This window comes from Elephantulus edwardii, unplaced genomic scaffold (assembly GCF_000299155.1).
Source record: "Elephantulus edwardii isolate Elephantulus edwardi_28Jun2011 unplaced genomic scaffold, EleEdw1.0 scaffold00562, whole genome shotgun sequence".
NCBI lineage: Eukaryota > Metazoa > Chordata > Mammalia > Macroscelidea > Macroscelididae > Elephantulus > Elephantulus edwardii.
In genome coordinates this window covers 72,348-87,097 of record NW_006400312.1, presented here as the reverse complement: position 1 = coordinate 87,097, position 14,750 = coordinate 72,348, and the positions used below count along the sequence as shown (strand labels likewise).

General features: G+C 45.5%; 1 pseudogene; it reads right to left on the bottom strand.

Annotated features, from left to right (window-relative positions):
- Positions 1-924: 924 nt before the first annotated feature.
- Positions 925-14,444, bottom strand: LOC102861046 (annotated as a pseudogene).
- Positions 14,445-14,750: the final 306 nt, after the last annotated feature.

The window sequence follows — 14,750 nt, the reverse complement described above, 5'->3', positions numbered from 1 at the left end:
ATAAAAGCAAGTCTCACACCACCAAATGAGTCTAAGAGGCAAAACCAAACCAACTCCCAAGATTTAAAGGTTAGATGGGAAACAGGTAGACTTGAAAGGGCTTCACAGTGACTCATTCTCCTCACTGCTTTCTCTCCAAACCAGTTACGGTTTTTGTCTTTAATAAGTGTGGGTTACTTCATTATAATGTCCTGAAAATGACCTCAACTCCTACTCGAGGTGGAAAAGGCTGAGAAGCTGTGCTGGTTGTGGCAGCCACTCAGCGGCCCTCAGGTATGTGAGTCATCAATTATCTTAAAATAATGGCTTTTCCAAAACTTGACTTCTGAGGGCGCCTAAGCTCATTAAACTAACGAATTTCAAATGCTTTGGTTATTTCCAGCTGTCCTTGAAAAACTGCTCTCCGTAACTTTTTTTTTTTTTTTTTTTAAGGTTTGGAGGGTGCATTACACAAGGTAAAAACTGAGATCCAGGATAACAAAACAAGGGTCCAGAATGGCGAAAGGGGTAAGGGAAGGGAGGTGATGTCTGTCGGACTGAATGTTTTATTTCATCAGACATCCTTGGCTTAAAAAAAAGATGGAAAAGGAGGGCTTCAATATGTTACCACACCCAACAGAGAGCAAGACTCCCATCCAAGAACCTGCGGCCTCTTCTGAGGCATCACTCGTGAGTCTGTTAGCTCCTAGCTCCTAGACACAAAGGAGCTGAGTTTTCTAATTTTTGTTAAGAAAAAAAATCTATCAAATATGTTCATTCTCACAAAAGAAAGATCTATCAAATATGTTCATTCTCCCAGAGGCAAGGGCTGGGTCCTCAGGGAAAGAGATCCTGGGCTGAGAGCAGCTGGGGTCCCAGAGGCAAAGCTGGGGGGCCAGGCCCACTGGGCTGGCAGGAGATCCTGGAGCAATCCACTCATGAGTCCTAGAATCCGTATTTGGCTTGGGTCTGCCGGCGGCTGAGCTTGTTCTCAGACCAGGTGTTCTTCAGTTCCAGCTCCCGCTCCTTAGCCTGGTGAATCAAATACGTGATTTGGTGCTTCCTCTGCTGCTGGCCTGTCGGCTGTTCACCTTTCTTTTTGCTGAATGAATTCATAGTTTTCTCTTCTGTCAAAGACTTGGTCATCCACTGCTGGGCCCCAGTGAGCTGGTCATCACCTTTGATCTCCAGAAAGTTCATTTCCTCCCTCCCTCGATTCCTCTTGCCTTGTAGTTGCTTAAATGCTTCGTCATCAATGAAGGAGGCATCTGGTGCAATTTCTTGGAGTGACCAGAGCTGGATCCTGTGCGGGATAGTAGCCACCACTGTAATAATCCTGATAGTAAGCACCAGCAGCATTGGCATCGCCATATGTGGAAAACTGATTGTAGCTGTAGTCATCCCCAGGTTTAGGCACCCAAGGGGCTCCACTTGAGCCTGCTGCCATCTAGAATTCAAGGGGGGTGTTGGTGGCATCATCCTGCAAGGCCAGCTCTGGCTCTGTCCCTGGAGGCAGCTCTTCAGGGACAGTGGGCATGGGGTAAGGGCATGGCTCAACTCCAGGTGGCTCAGCCTTGTCAGGGAGGGAGACGTTCTCAGGGGCTACTTCCTCATCACTGCCGTCCTCCTCCTGCGTGATCTGCTTCTTCATCTGCAGAGCAGCACTCTGGTCACCTGCAGGGCAGCACTCTTGGTCAGCAGCCTTGATGGCAGAGGGCGATGGAGTGGTGGTTGTAGTACCCACAACAGGGGCAAGAGAGGAAGTCTTGGACTTAGGGGCCAGTCTGGACGGCTTAGTATCAGAGGAGCCATCTGAAGGTTTCCGGGAAAAGGCATGGGGCAGGAGCAACCTGTTTAGTCTCTTTCACAGTCAGGTTTTTAGGTTCAGGAAGCAAGGTAGACAAACCGGTCCCCTCACTGGATCCCTGAAGGACAGTTTTCTTCTTTGCGGGTTCATCTTCCTCAGAATCTGAATCTCCCATGTGCAGCTCCTGCCCCGCAATCTTGATGGGCTCGTCCTTTTCTTTGGCTTGGGAAGCCCCGGGGGTGGGGGGGCAGACTGAGGCCTGGGCCACAGGGTGTAGCAGCCCCAACCCCAGCCCCTCCCCAACTCCCGCTGCTTCAGCCGGGCTCATGCCTGGAGGTGGGGGGAAGCCACCGAGGCCGAAGGGTAAAGGGGGAGGAGGCTGAAGCCAGGGGTCTCCAGTGGGTGGTGGAAGCAACAGCGGTTGGGGAAAGGCTGGGGCCAGCATTTGAGGAGGCGGGGGTAGCAATGCTGGTCCGTTGGGTGCGGGGAGAGAAGCGAACAAGCCCCCTAAAGTTGGCCCAGATTGCAGGGGCCGCCGCCTCTTCCTCCTCTGGCTCAGGCTCAGCCTTTCTCCGTAATTTTTTTAATGGTTAGAGGTGAGTGTAGGGGGGAGAGGGCCGTCAGCCTGTGCGACCCACCTTGTTAGAATGAAAGTGTGGCTTCTCTAGAGAAACACTTGCTCAAGGCTTCATGCAGGAGGACTGCTGCGCAGATTTTAACACCGTGACCCAAATGGTGGGCTTTCGTGAGTCTTAAAGGCTTCTCCTTTCCTTTATTTTCGTGAAATACACGGAACAAATGTCATTAATTTTGAAATAACAATAAGGTATTTTGCCTTCCTCTTATATTGAAAATATAATAATTCTTCTGATATTTTGAAACTAGAATAAAATTCAAAAACAAGCTAAAATTTTCATAATGTACAGAAAGATAGGATGCGGAAGAGAGGATACAAGTTTAGAGTCCTTCACCATTCTGGGATTTCACAAATTCTACGTTTGTTTGTTCTTCCTATCTTGACCCAGAGGTGTACATGAAACACCGGCATCCGTTTGATTCACTGATAACTACAGAAGCTCACCTCCCATTAGAGATACATAATGCTTGCCCCACTGAGCTGAGACACGGCCCTGAGAACTAAAGGGAGGACCTAACAGCTCTGTATTATGTGTGAAGTGTTTTGGCATTAAAATTACTTTGATGGGCAAAAGCCAAGGGGCACGTGTGCACCCGGGCTTCAGCAAAAGCAACCTGCAGGATTTGAAGAAGCCCCATCTCACTTCGTCCAACTCCCTGTAGCTCTCTGCCTGCTTTGATAACTTCACTGCAGATTCCTGTGAAGTTTTTGCTGTGGAGAGACTTTGACTCATAGCAAGCTTGGTCCTGTGCTATTTTCCCAGCTGTCACTGTGCTTTGAATTAATGGTGACCTACCCTTCCTGAGGGCCTTCCTGATCGTCATGTCACTGGTGACAGTTCCTGGTTTGTTTTTGTTTTTGGTTTTGTTTTTTTTTTTTTTTGCCAATGCCTTCAGTGCAGCTTAGACTTCTTTCATTGATTGGTTCTTGATCATACGCTGCTTCTTGAAGTGGTTAGTATGGGACAAGTCATTTGGGGACAGTACTATATTCTATCTTGTTGCTTCCTGTAAAACAATTTTTTTGCCCATCGAACCTTCAGACTCCTCTCTCAACTCATTTGGTTTTCATTCACTCACAAGTTTTGAATAAGTTCAAGTCATCTTGGATGGGATTTTTAAATGCAGGTGTAATAAATTCTAGGTTGTATTTTGGCTTTAGTGTGCTTTTTTGGTCTTGCACTAAAAGCATTTTAATCCTTATTGAGTTCTTACTGTGTCTGTCACTGTCTCAAGAAGCTGGGGTGGGAATGTTAGAGATGAGACTGTTAAAACAGCCAAATCACTGTTAGTCCAGGCGGATCAAGTGGGGGCCCACTGAAGACAATCTAAGTCTTTCTATATCACCAGTTGCCTGGAAGTTCTGTTCCAGGAAGCAACAAGTTAGGAAGACTAAGCACAAAAGGGCCTATGGAGGTCTCTGATTCTCTACTGCAGCTGCTGCTCCTGTGGCCTGATCTGGCTGGTGCAGGAATCTCTGGCCCCGAAGGACACACACTACTTCCTTGTTGAGAGGATTCAACAGCATAAATGCAAAATCTCACCTTAAATAAACCTAGTGGGATGGAAAGTCTAGATAAATATCCTTGAGGGGGACTAATGCCCCCTATTTATATAATCACATTCAAAGACATTGGCTAGGAAATTCCTTTTGAGCAATACATTCTTGGCCCCACAACTTGATTCCCCAGCACATGGCACAGGGCAGGGACACCCTGGAAGAAAGGGGTGCATGGGTGAGAAACACATCCTCACCAGGGAATTCCTTCTTTTGCCAAGTCTTAAGCCCCCAAAGATGAGATGCCGCAGGAAGTTCGACAATACTTGACAGGTTACTTCCTCTGTCTGAAGTTTGTAACTTCTCTGTTTCAAATGACCTAAGAACTTTAAACGATCCGATCAACCCAGATAAAGGTCCGAGGCTCTGGACCGAGCCCTAGAACCTCAGCTCATGACCACCGCACCCTATCCAGGAAAGAATCTGATAGTGAGTCAAAAGGGCTTCCCATGTGTCTGTAGAATCACGTTAGAGGCCCCTGGGGAGGAGCTGGTTCTGTGGGCTCAGCTCTGGGTGGCAGGTCGCTTCTCATGGGTATGCCTGAGACCCAGGCTACTCTTGGGCTTAAATACAGCCTTGAAGCTCTTGTTCCATATTGGGAACTCAAATGTAGAATTTTTTTGTCTTTTTTTAGTAATTGAGTTCTTTGTACTGTGCTCCAAGTAATCTTCAATCGTAAGTGCTCCCATTCCCCAAGCTCTGCCCACTAACGGAATGTCTAGGCATGTGCAGCAGGGGTGGGAGTTTGGGGCCATCGTAAGATGCCAACCACCCTCTTGATTCTCCACTTGGCTTCTGATGGTGAGAGGTCTCGGGCCCTCCATGGTAAGCAGCACCTGTAACAGAAAGGGAGCTTCCAGAGATTTGGCTACTCAGGGAACAAGGCTGTTTTGTATCTACTGATGGATGGACCCCTGAATTCCTTCAGTGTTTACCTACCAAACGCCACTGTCACTGAGGCAAAGCCTAGGCCTCTGTCAGGTTTGCAAGACTTAAACCGGGAGCCGTTGTCTCACTTTTCCATTAGCAGTTCAACTCCACTACCATCATGGCAACTTTTCCACAAACTGGCTGCCTTGATTAACACTGTGCCTCTGATCCTTGGTCTCAGGAATGAAGCTCATGTGTCTTTTGAACCACTGAGGCACCACTGTCCACAGCTTCAGTGCTGTCCCCCAGCAGTGGACTCTACCCCCGACATCCATCTGTTTGCAGACGTGGCCACTAGAAAAATGTGGCATAATTCCTGGTTACTTGGCAGTGAGCAAAAGGAAAGGCCTTTTAAAAAAGCAAATCCACTAGTGGGAATATACCCTAAAGAAACCAGAGCTGCCAGCCAAGCAGATGTGTGCTTCCTCATGCTTACTGCTATGTTATTTAAAATAGCAAAGAGATGGAAGCAACTCAAATGCACATCAACAAATCAGTGGATAGAAAAACTATCTACAAACAGTGAAATTCAGTCACAAAAGGACAAACACTACCTAACACCACTGTTACAAAACAGGACTGACATGGTGAGTTGGGGAGAAACTAGAAGAGAAGATAACAAGTGCTACATTGGAACATAAAGGGAAATAAATCCCACTGGAAATAGCTCTTGTGGCTTCTGAAGACTACTATGTTGGCTGAGTGCTGCCCCTTTAGATCGGAGAAATCCCCATGCTGGTCTGTTTGCCCAGATAGCACACGAACCAGAAAAGCCAAGCATCATTATTTCCCTTGCTTTGATCGTAATCTGTCTTAAAAATGACACTCAGAGCTGACTCTGGCTACTCTAAATGATATTGGGGTTTACTAACATTGCCTTCAATTCCTTGACTAGCCCGAGGGCCTGGGGCAGAGCTAGAAAGACAGGTGAAATCAAGTCTGATTTGAAGGAACACTTGGGTGTAAAAGGGAGAAACTGCTGGATGTACACAGCATACCTGCTTCTGTTGCTCCCTCCTGTATCTGTGGCAGACATGACTAATAACTTGTCTCTGGCTCCCAGCCGACTTCTACACGAATCCAAAATCCTTCGTGGCAGTCATGTTCCTACAGCAACTAGCAGTCATCTGAAGGTTGTACTGAGGTGCCGTCGAGTTCCACTGAAATAGTCCCTGCACAACAGCAGGGAGTCTGCCCTATCCTACAGCGTCTCAGCTGGGCTTAAGCCCACTGTACCAGTCACTGGGGAAGCCGTCTCCTTGAGAATCTGTCTTCTGCTGACCCACTTTTTCAAGTGTATTATCCTTGGCCAGAGAATGGCTCCTCCTAAATTACAAGCCCAAAGTACATGAGCTGAATTGTCCTCTTCCTTTGTAAGAAGCACTGTGGAGACCTTTCTCTCAGCAGTTAACTATGTATTCTATTTTTGTGTAGCCCAACTCAAAGCCATTGATTCCTGGTTCTTATTGCTCAGCTTTTATGAATATGACTTGGCTGAAAAGACCTTGCATTGGCAGGTGCACCTTAGTCTCTAAAGGGCCATGCTTGCTCTTGAGCACTTTGAAGAAGTTCTTTGCAGCAAATGACATAGGTCACTTGACTGCACTTGAGTGTGCTGTGTGGCTCCAAATTAAACGAAACCCTTGACAACATCAATGTCCCAACTTGTGTTGATGGCTCCAGTTGATGACTTTGACTTTGAGATGCAGTCCATATTGAAGGCTTCCGGCTTCGTCAAAGTGTTTCAATTCTTCAAAGTTGTCACCTGGTCATTTAAGTATATTACTTAAAAAGACAAGGGATGACCTGTAATGGCACTTGGTCCTCCATTTTTCTAGCCAGGTCCCTCGGGGTTGGAGGGATTCTTGGCCTCAGTCTCTGAAAACCTCCCTTCATAGCCTGGCCTCTCTGACAACAGCCTGAATTCCTAACCTAAATCAAGCTCATAAACGAGCCTGGAGAAGGGAAAGCTTAGGAATAAGCACTGGTGAACTGGGGTCTGTTGGCCCAAGTATTGGAGGAAAGCCCTAACCTGAAATGTTTGACACCCTAGCCCAACAGAACTGTTGAACCTCAGCAAGACTTGGAGACACAGCCTGAGTCACTGCCTTTCGAGACTCACTTTCCAATAAAGGGAACCAGATGTTCTAACTCGGGGCCTCTGGAGACTGATCATTTTGGGGAAAAGACAAGCTGCAGGGCCAAGTTCACCACACTGGACTGGCTTCTCCCACAGGACCTTGACCTGACTTCTGTGTGGACCATGCTCACCCTCCTGGCACCTAGGTGGTGGTGGGGGCAATCATGCTGCTTCTCCACGGTGGGGACCCGGGTGGCGACTCTGATGGCAGATGTAGCAGGTGCTTATGAGAGGAACGCAAATGGCACTTTGACAAGGTTTGCTTGCTCCTGGCCTCCAAGGAGGTTGGTCATGTGAGATGTTGCCAGAAGGACTAGAAATGCTTCTCAGAACTATTAGAATTTGTTCTTCCAAGACTAATATCACACTAGTTAACTAAAAGGTGGAGGTAAAATGTCCCAAGTGCTTTTGTGTTACACCACTCCATTTTGACACGAACTGTTCCTCTTCCCAGCCCAAATCTCCCATCTGTGTCTTTGGGCTCAGTGATTCACCGAGATACTCATGTAGCTGTTGATGATGCAGCTGTCTCGGGTGAGTGGGGAAGAACGGGGGAAAGTTGGGGTGTCTCAGACGCAACCCTTTCCTAGGAGTGCAGGGCTGTATATACCACACCCACAAGGGAACTACGATGGTGATTTGGGTCATGCTCTTCAGTAGGGTGGAGTCTCAGGATATCAAAGGATGCTGTTAGCTGCCGACTCCTCGCCCCCCTCTGCACAGATCTGAACCCTGCCCAATCCTGTGCCATCCTCATCTGACATACTTGAGTCCATTGCTGCAGTCACTGTCAATCCACCCAGTTGAGGGCCTCCTTCTCTGCCATCCTTGCATAATTCAAGCGTGATCTCTCTCCACTAAATAGGCTCCCTTAGGACAGGCCCAAAGAATGTGAGATGAAGCTTTATCACAGGAAAACCATTTTTTAATTGAGATTCTAATAAGTTTATAAAGAACTTGGATTTCCATCCATTCACTGTTGCACATATTCCTCCCTGCCTCCTCCCACCCTCCAGTTAGCCCTTTTCTTTGGGGGAAAAAGTTCTTTTATTGTTCAGTTTTCCCCTCCTCCACCACTCTAATATGCATCTCTTACATCTGGACTCTTTTCATGACAAGAATACCTAATCATATAGTCATTTTATACTGTTCTCTCACTCAAATGTTTCAATGTGGTGGACATTATTTATCCTCTTCTCTTAGTTTTCCCCATCACCCATGTCAGTCCTATTTTATAACAGTGGCGTTATGCCATATTTCTTGTGACTGAGATATTTCACTCAACATAATGTCCTCCATGGTCACCTATTTTGTATATTTCATGCATTCCTTGTTTCTCAGTGCTGCATCATATTCCATTGTGTTCATAAACCACAGCTTCTCTATTCGCTTGTTGCTGAGCACTTGGATTGTTTACAACTCTTTGCTATTGTGAACAAAGCCACAATGAACATGAGTATGTATGTATCTTCTTGGGTGGCAGTTATGCTTTCTTTAGGGAATATTCCCAGTAGTGGAATTGCTGGGTCAAATCGTATTTCTATTTGCAACTTTTTGAGAAAGTGCCATACTGCCTTCCATAGTGATTGCACCATTTTACACTCCCAACAGTGAATAAAGGTTCCAGTTTCTCCACAACCTCACCAACATTTGTTTGCTGCTGTTAAATTTTGTTGTTCTTACTGGAGTGAGATTATACTTCATAGTTGTTCTGATTTACGTATTTCTTATATATCTAGGGATTTTGAACATTTTTTTCATGGGTTTGCCATCTGAATGTCGTCTTTGAAGTGTCTGTTTATATCCTGTGCCCATTTTGCAATTGAGTTGTTTATCTTGTTGCAGTGTTTGAGCATTCTATAAGTTCTAGATATAAGTCCCATATCAGACATGTCGTTACCAAATACTCTTCTCGAGTCTGTGGCTTTCCTTTTTACCCTGTTGGAGAAGTTTTTTGATGTGCATAGGGATTTAATTCTTAGAAGGTCCCATTCATCTATTTTTCTCCAGGTTGCAGGCTTTTCAGAATGCTTGGAAGGCTGTTCAAATTGTGGATTAGTGCTTTTAGGGTTCTTCCAAACTTTTCTCTAATGAAGTTTATAGTCTTTGGTTTTAGTCCTAAGTCCTTGATTCATTTTGAGTTGGTTTTTGTGTATGGTGTGAGGTGTGGGTCTTGTTTGAGAGGAAAATCATTTTGACATGTAAACCCTTACCACCACCGTCCACTCTCTGGGTTGTGTAGCCATTAATCTTCCTAGTTGAATTCCTTCAATTTCGTAGCTGAAGGTGCTCAGGGATGATGGTTTCTGTGCTCGATGTGGTGAAGTTGTGACCTCTCGCAGTATGACTCTCACTCTGAGATCAGCCATGTTATTGGCAGCTGGCTGATTCAGATCAGGATTCAGTGTTGGTCTGTGTTGTGGTGGGGCTTCAGCCTTGTGCTCACTTCTTGAAGTTACGGCTTTTTACCAGATGCTTCTGCCTGCCAGGCAGCTGCTGGAGCTTGTTAGAGTTGTCGCCCACAGCAGTGGTGTCCTGGGGACCCAGACTGAGCTGATGCAGGTCGCTCAGGAAGGAGAAAGCTCCGGAGAAGTCGCGGTTCCCAGGCTGCGTGAGGCCCCACAGAGTGAGCCTGAATCCTCTCCAGTCTGTGGACAGGACGAATTGTAGGGGGAATGGACTAGTCAAGTCCCCAGAGGAGTATCCAGTAGATCTCACGCTGCTGGAGCACAAGATGATGCCTCAGAGGAATTTGAAGGACAGGATAGAAAACTGAGGGGAAAGAAGTCTTCTCTTACGTGGATTCCTCAGCAAACCCCACTGCAGTATTTATGCAGGAAGGACCTGTCACATGAGGGACACAGATGAGAAGTTAGGATGCCTAGAAATCGGGCGTTTAGAGATGATGCAAATGCACCAAGATTAATCCAGGGAGCGTCCTGGCAGATACTCCAGGTTGGGCAACCAGCACTGACACATTAACCATTGGCAAGGACATGCCAAAAATGGCATTGAAACTTCAGTGTACCACAGTGGTGCGTGTCCCTGTAACTCCAATGTTGGGAATGATGTTAGGTGGTCCCACAGTCTAGAGGGGGTCTGTTTAAATTCAGTCATGAGACAAAGGGATTTAGAGACTCCTTGGTCTGAGACTATCTGAACACAAGATGATGGCAGCAGAGGGACTTGGACAGGACTGAAGACTGGAGTGGGGCTCTTCCCTTTAGTAGATTCTTCCAAAAACCCCACTGCAGTATTTATCCAGGAACAGACCGTCAGATGATGGGCACAGATAAAAACTAGGATGCCCAGAAATCAGGCCTTTAGAGATGGTGCAAAAGCACTAAGATTAATTCAGGGAACGTCCTGGCAGATATCCCAGGTCACATAACAAATACTGAGACATGACTCATTGTCAAGGACACCCCAAAAATTGGCATTGAATTTTTAGGGTGCACCTGGATGCCTCCATGACTCCAATGGTGTGAGGAGGTGGGGATGTTTTGAAGTGGTCTCACAGTATGGACAGAGAGCAGTGTCTTGAGGCAAAAGGATTGTGGCTCCATCCTGACTGGTGTTCAAGGGACCCCCACAAGGAGAAATGTGAAGTGCTAGGGATGCTGCATGGCTTGAGCCCTGTTGGCTGGCAAGCCCTAGAGAGTCAAGCAAGAATCGACACTGATGGTGAAGGTAAAGAAGCCCAGGACTTCATGAGCCTCCAGCTGTCTCAACTTACTGTAAGACATGAACATGTAAAAGACTTCTTAGAAAGTTGGTTTTAAAGACATATACAAGGTGGTAGACCTACCACGGATGTAAGCTGGACAGTCCCACTGCTGGGCTAGAATCCCTCTAGGAGAAGGGTGGCCACAGTGCCAGTCAGCGAAAAGGATTTTGGGATTTTTTTTTTTTTTGCCATGTTGGCATTGACCAACATGGGGGCTTGAAGCAATATGACTACACAGAGTAGTAGTAGAAAGTGACTCAGAATGGCCCTGTGAAATGGCATGCAGCTGGAGCATAAACACTGGGCTCCCTCCCATGTCTCTTCTCTGTACAGTCTCTGACCCATCAGCAAGGTAGTTGGTTTTAGCTGTTAAAACACAAAAAGAGGCCTGTTTCCTAGTAACAGACTTCCTCTTCCCTAAGACTTGAGGGAATTTGAGATCATCTGCTTTCACATAAGCAGTAGCTGCAGTAGCATAAGAGCAGACAAATCACGTGTGCAGAGTGTTCCTTAGAAATGAGGGGATGAGACTTCCATTTTCTTACTTTGGAAGTATTGTCAGGAAAGACAAATTCCATTTTAATATGGGCAATTTCACAATCCAATGACATGGTAGAGACTACACACCAGGGCTCTTTTGCCAATTTTAATCAAGTGCTATCCCTTTCAGCTAGCAACCTGAGTCCACCAGTCTCGAAAGAAAGCTGTGCAGCCTCCTCCCATAAAGATTTACAGCTTTGAAGAGTCAGCCGAGACACTTCAAAGATGACGCTCAGATGGCCAACAAACACATGAAGTGTTTAAAATCCCTAGCTGTAAGAGAGGTAAAAATAGAAACTATGAGGTATCTCACCCCAGTAACAGCAAAATTCAACAGATCAGAAACAACAAATGCTTGCGAAGTTGTGGAGAAACTGGAACCCTTATTCACTTTTGGGAGTGTGCAACGGTGCAAGCACTCAGGAAGGCAGTATGGCGATTTCTCAAAAAGTTGGAAATAGAAATACCATTTGACCCAGCAATTCCACTACCGGAAACATACCCTAAAGAAACCAGAACCGGCACTGAAGCAGATAAATGCATATCCATGTTTTTGCTGTCTCTTAGCTCTGATGGCCAAGTGGTAAAAAGCTGCACTGCCATCTCAAAGGTACAGAGTTCAGATCCACCAGCTGCTCCTTGGATAGGCAATCTCCTCTTGTGTGATTTATTGTCTCCAAAAGCCAGATATGAGTCAGTTCTGACTCAACGATACAGAACAACAAAATGGTGAATGATCTGTCCTTTATATAGACTGAGAAGTTATGGAGATAAGGCACATCCCTGGCATGCACCCTTTCCGATTTTGAACCATGCTGTGTTTTTTTGCTCTTTCCTGATGACTGCCTCTTGGTCCAAATATAGGTTTTGCATAAGCACAATCAAGTGTTCTGGGATTTCCCATTCTTCTCAGAGTTAGCCAATTGTTGTGATCCATACAGCCAAATATCTATAGATTGAAAATGACCATGTTCTTGTTGCTGCTGTTATGTGCTGTTGAGCCAACTATGGCTCATAATGACCCTATCTATGCACAATAGCTCTTAATTCATATTGCTTCAGTTCACACTGGAGGCTACAGTCCTTGACCTCCTGCACCAAATTCGTCAGGCCATCACATCATACAAATAGCTACACAGACATGACATTCCACATGCTTCTGCACCAATCATTGGGTCCAGTGTTCATTGGAAGATTCACAGACTTTATTCACAATCGTGAGGTTTATTGGAGAAGTAGTTCAAAGAATGGGGGAGGCAAAGAATATCAGTTATAAGTCAGCTTCACCTTCGTTATTTGTCAAGCACAACAAAACTTTCAACTGTGCCACCCAAAGGTAATAAAGGAGGTCAGAATTGCTTCCACTGTGGAAAGCTTGGCCACTTCAGTAGATAGTGTCACAGATGAGAGCCACCGATAGGCAAGGGAGTATAGAGGAAGCTCCCACTCACTTGCTTTGTCTGAAGGACACTTGGCCAAGGGTGGCCCACATCAGGTCCTCGTGGCTGACAGGACTGGCAGGCCCCAGCTCCCAGCTGGAAACAAAGGAGGATGCTTCAATGATTTAGATCTTCCCAGAAGAGCCGTGGGTGAGCATTAACATTACTGATACGTATATTCATTTTCTCCTGAACACAGAGCCTACTAATTGGTCCTAAAAGCCTTCTGAGGTCCCAACTCTTCTCACCATCTCTTAGTTGTTGGAATGGACGGAAAATCTCATAAGCAGTTCCTTACTTCACCTCTACCTTGCATGTGAACTTCCAAGTTGTAAAACAGCCCAGTGGTAGATGGAATTTGCTCCAGGACTTAAGAACCATAAATGACATAGCTGAGCCTCTACATCTTGTGGTTCCTAACCTGTACACTATTATAGACAAAGTGCTAGTCTATAGGCCTTTTATTGTAAGAACCACCTTCCCTCTGTAACTTGATGTGTGCCACTACTAGAGCCTCTACTCTGAATATTATTGCTTGTTAATTTTTGACTCATGTACTTCTAACTTGTTAGTTAAATTTGTGTCTTCTAGGTTGCAACACCTCCATGATACATCTTCAAGGATATGAACATGTATGGCTAAGCACAATTGATAAGAGTGCATCTAAATTTCAAAATCAATCTCCATAATAGTCTATGTGTTTCCTACTGCCACAGGGGCCCTTTAGAGTAGTGAGAGAAGATCTTCACCCTGAAACCCACAGCGTCCCTTTTCAGCAGGAAGTAGCTAAGAGAATACACCATCCCCTTTTCCTTATGAATCAGGGTGAAGTCTCTCTCAGGGAGGAGTGATAGGGAATGGCAAAGGGCACACTGACAAAGGAGATTAATCAGAGCTGGCTTTGACAAGTACTGTGGCAATTGGACAATTAAAACAGACATTCGGGGGGTGGGGGAAGGAGAACGAACTGGGGAGGAGGATAGAGAAAACAGTGCAACAATGAATGAATGAGAACCCAAAATCTCTGTAAATGTTCATTAAAACTAATAAAATTTAAAAAAGGACAGATGACCTGTGATAAAATAAGAATAAAATATTACCAGTGGGCATAGTTGGAAGGTAGAAAAAAAACCCCAAAAAACAAAAACCAAACAAACTCAAGTGGGGGGAAACTAGCTGCAACTTTCTAACTAGTTACACTGGGCACTTATTTTCTTTTGAACTTGATTTTTAGAAGTTACTTTAAGGCTCTGCATAAGCCACACACTGTTAGTGTCTTGGGTATATGGGACACCTTTGGCAGCATGACACAAAATCAGATGAGCTGATCATGTGTTGGGCTTCCATTTTAAAAAACTAGTTGGACATTGCTTATGATTACTCAAATTATGGCCTGTCACATAAAATGCCTGGAACTGGAATCTTTGCATGCAAAGATTAAGGCTAGAAACACCTGCTGTAGTTTCCCTTTGTAGATTTTTAGTATTGGGGATCTTAAGTGGGTCAGGCTCTGTTCATATTTGTGCCAGGTAGGGCTCATCTGAGCTTGAAGTGTGCCATTTCCACCACCACCACAATCCCTTCCCCATCTGTGAAATGGGAAGAATTGTGTAACTTAAATGCATTCACATACGGACACACCTGGCCAGTAGCATGCCACACAGTAATTGTCCACACAGCGTGGCCATCACGTATTGTTTACCTGGGGCTACAACTTCGATAGAATTCTTGGGTTTCAGAAACCAATGCTTTCAAAGTTCATGCATGAGAGGGCACAAATTCAGTCTGTGTGCTGATCTCTAAGCAGTTGTCGCTTAAACCCAAGTGTTACCAACTTAAGGACAAGCTGAGCATGCCTTACTTGGAGGGCAGATCTTTATACCGACATTGTAGAGGGAGCTTTGGTGACATACCTGATTCTTTACACACAGAATGTGGTTGGAGTATGGAGGTATCCTTTATGCATAGGGAGCCATAACGCTAATCTAAGATGA